The sequence below is a fragment of the Saccostrea cucullata genome, unplaced genomic scaffold (genome assembly GCF_032062105.1).
Source record: "Saccostrea cucullata isolate Sc308-1 unplaced genomic scaffold, CSIRO_AGI_Scuc_v1 ctg7313, whole genome shotgun sequence".
In the NCBI taxonomy this organism is placed as follows: domain Eukaryota; kingdom Metazoa; phylum Mollusca; class Bivalvia; order Ostreida; family Ostreidae; genus Saccostrea; species Saccostrea cuccullata.
Window position 1 is genome coordinate 22407 of NW_026939402.1, and position 11891 is coordinate 34297.

The 11891-nt window shown below is 35.4% G+C and overlaps 1 pseudogene; it reads right to left on the reverse strand.

Annotated features, from left to right (window-relative positions):
- Positions 1–2810: 2810 nt before the first annotated feature.
- Positions 2811–11755, reverse strand: LOC134253003 (uncharacterized; annotated as a pseudogene).
- Between the last annotated feature and the right edge of the window lie 136 nt (positions 11756–11891).

Below are 11891 nucleotides of genomic sequence, written 5' to 3' on the forward strand. Positions count from 1 at the left end.
AACTTTTTAGATTATGGGCCATAACTTACGAACCCCTTGGCCAATTATTGTCAAATTTGTCACAGGGTATCCTTGGCCCAAGGGCTACCATTTATACTAAAATAAGGGTTGAGACCCTTAAACAAGGGGAGATAATCAGGAAAACAAAACCAAAAGTACTGGTTGCTAAAAAATCTTCTTCTCCAGAACCACATGGCAGATTTTCACCAAACTTACATACAAGGGTCAGGATATGTTGAAGATTAAAAATTGTTCAAGGCATGACCCTCGGGCAAAGGGCGTGGTCTCAAGGTCACTTCAAAGTTGACCTAAATTTACAAATAATAAAAATGTTTATATTTTGCTTACTATTAGGACTAGGATCATCAAATCTTGTAAGTTGATGCATCTCAGGACCTCACATCATGTTAACTCAAAAGTAGGTCACGGTGACCTACTTTTTAAATTTTGTGAGCATTTGTTTTCAAATTGATTTGAAGGCATATTTCGGGCACTTTAAGGCCTATGATCATCAAACTTTGTCAGTTGATGCATCTTGGGTCCTTGAACAACGTCAGCTTAAAAGTAGGTCACCGTGACCTACTTTTTGAACTTTATGACTAATTCTTCTTAAAACATTTAATCCAATTATTTCAGACACTGAGAGGTTTAGAATCATCAAATCTTGTTAATTGATGCATCTTGGGACTTTAAAACATATTTATGAAAAAGTAGGTCACTGTGACCTACTTTTTGAATTTTACAGGCATTTCTTTTCGAATTGTTTAACAGGCATATTTTGATTACCTTCAGACCGAGGATCATCAAACTTGGTCAGCAGATGCATCTTGTGACTCTGAAAAATGTCGACCAAAATATAGGTCACGATGACCTAGTTTCAACATTTTATGGCTATATTTTGGTATCTTAGGTATTTATTGGCTTAGAATCATCAAACTTTGTGAGTTGATGCATCTTGGGTTTTCGGAGAGTAACAAACAAAAAGTAGGTCACGGTGACCTACTTTTGACATTTTATGGCTTTATTTAAGTAATTATGGTACTTATTGGCTTAGAATCATCAAACTTTGTAAGTTGATGCATCTTGGGTTTTCGGAGAATGATGTCCAAAAAGTAGGTCACTGTGACCTACTTTCGACTTCTTATGGCTATATTTTAGTATCTTAGGTATTTATTGGCTTAGAATCATCAAACTTTGTGAGTTGATGCGTCTTGGGTTTTCGGAGAGTGATGACCAAAAAGTAGGTCATGGTGACCTACTTTTGACATTTTATGGCTTTATTTAAGTATCTACGGTACTTATTGGCTTAGAATCATCAAATTTTGTAAGTTGATGCATCTTGGGTTTTCGGAGAATGATGTCAAAAAAGTAGGTCACTGTGACCTACTTTCGACATTTTATGGCTTTATTTAAGTATCTCTGGTAATAACTGGTTTAGAATCACTAAACTTTGTTTGTTGATACATCTTTGGTTTTTAGAGAATGTCGATCAGAAAGTAGGTCATGGTGACCTACTTTTGAATATCTCAGTACTGTTTGGCTTAGAATCATCAAACTTTGTCAGTTGATGTATCTTGGGTTTTCAAAGAATGTAGACAAAAAGGTAGGTCATGGTGACCTACTTTTAAATATCTCAAATACTTATTGGCTTAGAATCTTCAATCTTTGTTTATTAATGCATCTTGAGTCCTCAGAAAATTTCAATCTTAATATAGGTCACTGTGATGTACTTATGGTTTTTTATAGCTTTATTATTAAAAATATTTTCAGTCATTATTGGCTAAAAATCATCAAACTTTGTCATTTGATGCAACTTGGGTCTTAGGATACTTAAGGTTAGAGGCTTCAAATAGAAGTGATAGATTGTACAATTTATCAGAAGAGCGATTCAAGGCCCTTGGGCCTCTTGTTACCTACTTTGTATAATTTCTGGATTTTAATTTGCGACCAAAAGACCAAACGGCGCAACATGGAGAATACCATATTTTTTGATACGGTCATAATAATGATGAATACGACAAAATTTTGGCCAAAAAATGATTGCTTCCTGAATCGGCAATTGTACATTAGTTTCTATGCAAAATTGATAATATTCGAAGTTTTCATTTTTTGGCTAAATTTTTGTCATATTCATCATCAGTGTGCCTGTATCAAGAAATTTTGTGCTCACCATGTTGCGCCGTTCCTGCATTTGGCCACAAAATGCAAGTAAAGCAGAAAGTAGGTAAAAATAGCTACTTTGGGTAGCTTTAAATACCTACGTAGCTATTAATACCTACGTAGGTAGAAATAGTCTTTGGTCTGAACCTGTTTAGTATTTCTTTGAAAACGTATTTGAGATTTCACTTGTTGAATAGGGGTGGAACAATTATCCCTCAAGATTTTACTGGACTGAAGTCTGTTTCTTTTACTCACTCTTTCATCACTAATCTTAACAAAAATGAATTGTCTTGGTCTTCCTGTGGTTGTGGATAAAATCCTGTCACAATCCCAATAGCCAGCCGAGTTTTCTAGACCATCTTGAACATCCATGTTTTTTGTAAGTAGTACTTTTGCTCCATCTGAAATGGTAATACTTTTAGCTAGTCCTTAAGCCATGTCTTTCAAATTTGTTGTCTCAACCAATGCTGTCTGGTCATCCTTTCTGGAATCTTCTGTATTAAAAATGAACTTAGGCGATTGTAAAGATTCAAATCTTTTCATATTGTGTTCATAAACATCTTTGTTGTATCAAAAATATGTGTGTTGCATCAGTTGGGTAGGCTTCATCATTGCTTTGGATAACTCTTCTTTGAAGAATTGGCATGTCCTCATTGAGTTCCATCCCTGACACTGTTCAGTAACAATACAGACAGAGCATCATTCTTTTGTCTCTGAATTTCCTTTAGTTCAACAATCTGAAAGTGTTGCCAAATAGGTCCATAAATGGCCACCATTTCATCTGATGGGCATGAAAATACTGCTTTCTGAGCAACAGGTGCTAGTTGCAGTATGTCACCTACTGCGAACACAGAAATTCCTTCAAATGGTTGGTGGTTTCCTATTATGTCACATAATCTTCGATGTACTGTAAGCAACATGTCTGAACCAACCATCGATATCTTACCAATGATCAAAGCCTTATGTTTCCAATAGTTTCCTTCACAGAAATGCAGCACGGAGAGTGTACCCAGAAATATTATAGGCAGCTGCTCCAGCAGGTGCACAAACCATCTTTTCCTGGGCGTTAAACTGTCAATCGGCAATCGCTTGGTCTGTGTTTTAACTTTTACAGCAGTGCTAATTATGTTCCCCAAACGAAGTTTGGGAACATATTGTTTTTACTTTTTTTTCCTGAATTTTCTTCTCCGGTTCTTTTTTTGTCCGCGAGTGTTCTCGTAAACTACTCATCCGATCTAGGTGAAACCTTTTTAGGGTCACTAGGTATGTTATGTAGATGTGCGGAACGAAGGTCATTTTGCGCGCACGTGCGGGCATGTGCGCACACGTGTAACGCGTGAAATGACCAATATGATAGATATAGCCGTGACCTTTTAATTTTTTGATGAAATACTTTGAAACTCATAATATAAGGATATATTAATAGTATAGACATGATGACATGGTCAAAATAGCAAGATCTCACGCGCATGCACGTCCGATTGGTTGAAACTAAAGTCTTCATATCTTTTTTGTTTTCTGACAAAATCCTTTGAAATTTTGAACATAGTCATACATTATGAAGACCTACAGCATGATATATAAAAATAATCATGAACGCACGCACATGCACGTGTGCTGCAATCTGATTGGCTAAAAGTTTAAATGCCTAAAACTTTCTTAGTTCTGAATAATACAGGGTGAAATTTCTAATATGAATAGATATAATGAATGCCTACATTATTCTACCATCAAAAGTAAATGCAAGGACGTCATGCACATGCGCGCACACACAATGTGTTAAACGACAGTATACTTAAGTCTTTTGATGTTCATGCAGAATTAAGAACTTCTAAATGCAAAGACATGTAACATACTGAAGAGATCATTTAACCCTTGACCTTGATACTTAGGTCAAGGTCACTAGTAACCTGAATAAAATGTTGATATTAGCTATTTACCAAAATGACCTTGACCTATGAACTTGAAATCGACCTTAACCTTTGATCTTAACCCAAGGATAAAAAGAAAAATTAACCCCCCCCCCCCCACACACACACACACAAAGTAGAGAATCGCTGTAAAGCTCAAATTACACCTCGGACCCACATAACATTTCAAGGAAACTGCAGAAAAGAGCTCGAGAAAAAAGTATTAAAGTAGTTGATGTGAGTTTCCAAAGTATATAGAAATTATTAATTTAATTAATTACAAATCCTGTCGTGTTTGAAATTAAAGTACAGATGAACAAAGTTGGTATATAAGCCTTTTATGATTACATGTATTTATTCGGATGTCGTTAATAGCATTCAATTCTACTGATTTGAAATAATATTTTAATACCAAGCATACTTTGTTTATCTAACATTTGAAATTTAATTGATTTTTTTTTAAATTACGCAATCCCGAGAAATACAAAGTCAATATACATGTACGCTCCTTCGTAAAAAAAAATCATGTATTTGCATTCATGAAAATATATTAATAAGAAGGAGAAGGTGTTAAAGAATATTGATCACATTAGCTGAGACGAATGTCTTTATAAATATCTCTTGTAAACCCCAGAAAGTAGCCTCCTATGCATTGGAAAAAAATGAATAGTTCTGGTCAAAACCCTTTGCATGTATATATTTATTTACATAGTATATAAAATGTACTAGGCACAGATACCAGAGTTGTCAAAATGACCAGAGAGGAAATATATTTTAAAAAATCTGAACAGATTAAAGGAAAATCCCTTTTCTATCTTTGGAACTACAATTGAATAAGTTCATTTTTATTGGTTAGCCATCGGCGTGATATCCTTAGTCGACTTTAACACTGCCTAGACGCCCGAGGTTAAAATCAGTATAAAATTTGAATGTGAATAGGTATTTCAAAGAATGATATATACTTGAAATGTGGTAACTTTATATCTGTATTTTTTCTATTATTCGCGGGACAGAAAGATGTATTAATCGCTTAACCAACATTCCATGATCATCTTGCATATGCATGTACATGTACTTGTGCGCCCATGCAAAACGTTAAACGATATATAGTTGATATAATTGTAACTTTAATATCTTTAAATAAAATCCTTAAATACTTAGTAAATTTATAAAAGGTCTTACAGGAAAAGCTAGGGCACGAAAAGGGACATGTGGAGCGTTTGGGGAACATCTGTAACGGTCCCCGTTACAATTAGCCCTAGTTTATGGTTGAAAAGGTATGTTGGACAATTTTTCCCACTGACCGCTTTCTTCAGTTCAGAGCGTCCATGCGGTCTAAGAGATCGTAGTCAATTTTAGCGATTTTTGTTTAGGTTTGTGAAACACAACCCACAAACATGATTGGATTTCTCGTCTTCAGGACCTGGTACGTACCCAATGACTTCGCTTAACTGGTTCAGTACGTTAAAAGTTGGTCCAAAATTTTGCGCCGTCTTTTAATTGTGGAGAATGTCAGGACAAATCCTGCTGATGTCTTCTGACGCCATTTTTGTTCACAATTTCTAACTACACGTGGTGATTTGTTAGATGCGCCGTTTTTGGTGAGGCTAGCTCTGGTTGTAACCAATGAAATGTGCCTCCAACAAAATCTTGCTCAATTTGCCAAGGGTGAAAAGAGGAGAGGAGCGGATCGTCACCTTTGTCTAGGGAAGATGCCCTACAGACAAGTGAGGAGAGGTTCTCGCTGTAGGGGTCAATAAGGAGCAGCTTCGTCCTATTGGAAACTTAGGTTCTGCGTGCTGTCAGGTTCACACAGCGGAAGAGATCTCATCCCAGAAGGATATATATCGTACACACCTGATTGCCACTGGCCATTATTATGAGGCTCCTCACAATCCATGAGAAAAACGTTAACATAAATATACAATGAATTTAAAAGAATATTTTATATTTATTTCTTCTCATATTAATGTTCGATTATTGTAAAATTAACATATACACACAAAGACATTGAAAACATCTCATTGTTTAACGCCAGGTCATTTTGTCATATTTATGAAATTGAGTGCACCAATAAACGTCTCATCTCAGGGACTCAAAAAGAGAATTTGATCCGGATTATAATAAAGAGCACCAAATACATTTTTATAACTTTAACAAGTAATGGTATGAATTAAATGTTTAACTAGGTTGTATTTATTATAAGTAATATCATTATAATAAAATGTATGATTTTACTTTCAGTCTAAAAATTCACATAATCAGTAGATCATTGATGAAGAAGATACAGTACAAGTATACAAATGCATCATTACAAGAATTAGTCCTTCTTTATTTACTTTCAAGACTCTCAACAATAAAAAATATCATGATATGCCATTATATATCTAGCATTACTGGCTGAAATCAGCTTCTGATACCTGTCTCCACTGATGGCAAGTGAAATAATAATCCTTATCCTCAAAATAATAAAGGAATACATAAATACTGTGTCCAAAATCTTTGTTCAACATTTAGAATGAAGTGCTCAAATGGTAAAAACGTTAGTGGAAATGATACCACCATTAGCATCACACTTCAAGGTGATGGAGAAACTATTGATGTTACCTTATGGTGGGAGATTGCAGTGGAGAAACGTAGAATTGGGAAGATTTTGAGCATATCCCACCGCCTTCTTATGGTGTTTCTACCCTCACAATTTTACTGGGTCAAAGTACAAAAACTGCATTTATTTTCATTTAATATACTTTAAATATTCCAATTATTGCAAAAATGTACAGGTCACCATATAATTTAAGATGCAAAACATAATAAACAGAAGTGTATGTGAACATTGAAAATTTGCAAATTTTTTGAAAACAGTACTATGAAAAATATGTAAAGACGGGTTAAAATGCATAATTATGATGCTGAATGTTCCCAAATACTTCCTGCTTTTAAGATCATTTTGAATTGTGAATATCGGAAACTTTGCAGAATTACTGACGACATTGAGAAACGTTCTTTTGATTGATTGATTGATTGTATACTGTTTTACGTCCCGCTCCAGAATATTTCACTGATATGGAGACGTCACCATTGCCGGTGAAGGGCTGCAAATTTAGGCCTATGCTCGGCACTCAGGGCCTTTGAGCAGGGAGGGATCTTTATCGTGCCACACCTGCTATGACACGGGGCCTCGGTTTATACGGTCTCATCCGAAGGACCGCCCCATTTAGTCGCCTTTTACAACAAGCAAGGGGGTACTGAGGACCTATTCTAACCCGGATCCCCACGGGGTAGCATTAAGCTAAAACTTCAAGAATTTTCCCACGTCTTCGCTGTAGATGACCTTGATCTCGGAAACTTCGAAGAGATCGAGCACCGAAAAGATACTGGTAATGCGCCTCCCGTTTAGAAGCGGGTGAAGAGTTATTGAATCTGGCATCTACCTCTGCGCTAATTGGTGAATATCCAGGATGCGCTCATTTGTTAAGTCCGCATTGAGAGTTATACATTTGAAAAATACAGTTTACAAAGAAGGGACGGCATATTACATTTGCTGCTGTCTGTCGGTTAAATCAGTTTATCTGCCTGTCAGTCCACCAAGTTTCTCTTCATTTTCAAAGAAATATATAAAATTAACTGATTGTATGTCGCTTAGGGTAAAGAACGGATAATTTCCCAAGAAGATGGGCTGGAAGTATCCAGGGTAACAACAGCTGGGACCACTACAAGGCCTTTGGAGTTAAGTGCAGGACCCATTCCCAAGCCTGAACAAGTTTCCATGGTAATGTAATAGGTTTAGGTCATGAACTATTTTAATAAAAGCACATTATGCACTAACAAGTATTTCTCTTCTGTCAATAGTCAATACACGTACGGAAGGAATATATAGTAATGAATACATAATTTCTTGTTTAGCAAAATAGGTTGGCAAACTCTACATCTTAAAAGGAAGACGATGATGTCACACTTCCACAGTTAAGAATAAGTCAAGTTGGTGACACAAAAATAATACATTACACACACTTAAAAATTTATAACAAAGTATCTTTGCCTTCCTCTTACACGCTTATTCTTTCTTCAGATACTGCAGCCAGTGAGAAGAGTGTCAGAAGCAGAATGTAATGTAATCTATAAATAACACCCCAAAGCCTAAGAGACGGACGGAAATACCGATTACTATATACGCTCCCACGTTTCAAGCGGGGTATAATTACACGTCTTAAAAGATGTTGAAGCAATAGATATCACCCATCAGTGTTTATCAGCTTATTAAGTTTCAAAACACTATCTTCAGTGGTTTCCTAAAAGGGCTATACACCAACTAAGGAAAAATAATGTTAATATAGTTGATATCATACACCAGTATGAACAAGCATTCTGAGAGTATTGCATAATCAATACATGTCCCTTACCGGGTTCCTCGTTCTCTTCTTGATGTCATTTTATAATATGCAAAATTTATGTACAAGGTAAAACTGCTTGATTTTTAGGTTTTGAATGCCTTTAACCTAATAAAATAATCCACATGAAGACGAAAGTTCAACTCATTTTTTCCAATATCTTTTTCTCGACCATCAGAATTTAGCGCAGCACAAACCCGATCATAATTAAACAGAAATGAAAAATTCAAAATGCCATAATTCTGTCAAAAGTCAATGAAGCGATACGAAATTTGAACTTGATCTGTAACTTATGAAGGGGATATAATTTTTAATGATTGTGGACGAGCTCCTTGTGAAATATATCCATAAAAAACCTTATTAATCCAGGTATGTCCATTTTTTGTAGAACTGCCGTCGATACCCTATGCGTTAGGGATTGTGATCGCCCATAACATCTGAAAAATATTCATTTGGAGGTATAATTTATATTTTACATAGTGTAATACTCTGTGTAAAAATTATGAACTTGTTTAGTGAACTATTCTTTGCATTAAGGTATCATTTTAGATCAAAGGAATTCCAGTTTGTTGAAATAAGGCCCATGGAGTTCTGTTTTTTGATATTATTGATATTATTAGTGAGCATTGATACAAAGACTTCAATGTTTATTATTTTATAAGAAAAAAATATACGAACTTTTTCTTTGGCGCTTTGCTGGAAACAATGAAGTTGAAGTTTTCATTTGATTGGGTTGACGCAAGATTAACAAGTTGATCCGCTCTCTTTTTGTAGGTTTCAAACATTTCTTCAAGGGTATGTCGTAGACCATCTTTTTTTTCGGTTCTTATTATGTTTTTGTTATGATAAAAATATGCATACATGTAAAATTAGTATACATTTTAACTTGAAGAACATATTTTAAAGAATTAAGGTATCATATTTAGCTCACTTGAGCCTTCTGCTCAAGTGAGCTTTCCTGATAAAAATTTGTCTGTTGTCTGTCGTCGTTGTTGTTGTCATTGGCGTCTTTGTAAATATTTCAAATTTATGATAAAATTGCCAAGATTTTTTAATTTTTGGCCCCCGAGACGGTGGTTCCTGTTGGATGGGGTACATAACTGGTTATAAAGTGGAAGTGCATTTTGTTACTCTGATAAACTACCTCTTGGTACAGTATTACGTAACTAGAGTAAGCATGCTAAGTAAATATTTGTAATAAGCAAGCTGTTTCTTTCAAAATTTAAATTTCATGGCCTCTGGTTTAAAACCAAACTCAATTGTTGGAAAGTTGTTACATGATACTCAGGTGCTTATGGGCCCCTTGTTATATATTCTTTATGTAATGACGCACTTTTATTGTGCCTGTTTCGGATTAAGGGAGTTTAATGTGTGAAACTTTTTCCCCACTTAACAGCAAGTGTTGAATAAATTGATTTCGCATCAACCTTAAATGACATCATTGAGAAAATCCTGTCAAACATCTAATGACATGAGGGATCCTATTTATATGGTTGTAGGTATGTATTGCTTTATATAGCATTATATATATATATATATAAAAAATTTGCAAATGTAAATTTATGTCATACATTTGTGTTGAAACACATCAGATGCATTATGTATGATGTATTCACATTGATCAGAAATCTTGTCAATAAAAGATTGAAATCCATGGATTCAATTAAATACCAAGAAATTACCATAAATAGTTTAATATTTTTATGAATTTAATATAAATTTCGTTCTACAATATATACCTGAAATTTGGATCTTTTTTAAAAGTACACCAGTCACTGCAATTCGCATGGTCACCAAAAGGTGAGGTACAATCTGTGATAGGCCTTCTGGAACATCGTCGCTTGTTCTAGCCCAGGACAGGGTATACGTTAAGCATCTTAACAGGTATGGAATTACTAATGATTGCGATTTTAGTTCCTTCCATTTTGCAGCTAATGCTTAAAGCTTTTTAGATATTCCCCTTTTTTATATGACTTTTTTCATCTTCTGTAGTCCAGGGAAGTCCAATTTTAAAGTAGATAGGGTGGTGGAGTTATTGTCAGCATGGATATCTTGTACTGGATGGCCGCAGTCTCTCATTTTATGTAGCATGGTCACTGCCATATCTGGCTCCATCGCCTTGCTGGATCCATCCCAGTTTTTGGAACACTGATGGACTGGTATCACGCCCTCTCCATGGTGGTCACAAACACTGCAGCTTTTGCTTCGGATCTCCTACTGCAGGATTTTACCTGTCTGCTTCCCAATTAGTGTCCCATGCCCTGTATCATGAAAATTTTTTTTGTTCATATTGAAGATAGAAAAGTCCGGCTGAGCTGCTAACAGATTGAGGTAAGTGGTTATTATGTCATCTGTCACACGGGACATGATTTATTTACAAATTTCGAAAATCTAAAAAAAAAAGCCAATTGATTTACTTGAAAACATAACTATAAATTAAAGATGCATGCAGCTGATATTTTTGTTTGCAGTTAAGCAATTGTGTTGATAATTTTACACGTATACCTTTATTGTACCTTTTCAGATCACCTTAGCTGAAAGCTAAAATGTGCTTTTCTTATCACCTTTTGTTCGTCGCCTGTCCGTCTGTAAACTTTTACATTGACAACATCTTCTCAAGAACTACTCGGCCAATTTTTTCTTAACTTGGTACAAAGCATTATTGGGTAAAAAGGAGTTATAATTGATTGGGGTAGTGTAGATTCTAAATTATATAAATCCTGACACCCGAGGGTAGGATGGGACCACAATAGGGAATCCAAATATTAAATTTATGTATCTAAGAAAAATCTTTAAAAATCTTCTTCTCAAGAACCATTGAGCCAGAGAAATTGAAACACATAAAGAAGCATCCTGGGATAGTGTAAATTCTTCAAATCACGACCCTCGGGGTATGGCGGGATCACCTTAGATATTACAGAGGTGGAATCTTGTGAAGAACAGCATGGCCAAGGTTGCTCAGGTAAGCAATGTGACTCTTAGGCCTATTGTTATGTAACCTTTAATATCATATCTGATAACTGTTATGATATCAAACTGAACTCATCCTGCACCACGGGTCTGCCAACCAGCATCATAGCTGCACTCCGTTATGTCAGACAACTGTACTTCCTTCTGGAGCGACCTTGTGCAGGATTTCTGGGCCTCCTTTTCTATAATATCGCCTATGATATTATCCTTCTTTGCGATGGTTTTCTGATTGGTGGGTGGAATATCGCAGGTTGTTAAAAATTCATTGAAGTGGCTTGGTCCCATGCCAGAATTGATCATGCCTGAAAGAAGAAAAATGCAAGACATTTAGCTACAAGATAATTTTTAAAGATTGCCTTAGTACATAAGAAGTTTGAAATGACAAAAGGACGGGGTGGTTATTATTATTTTTACAGATTGAATCAATTGCACCTGTCCATATTTACTAAATCGTTCTCAATAT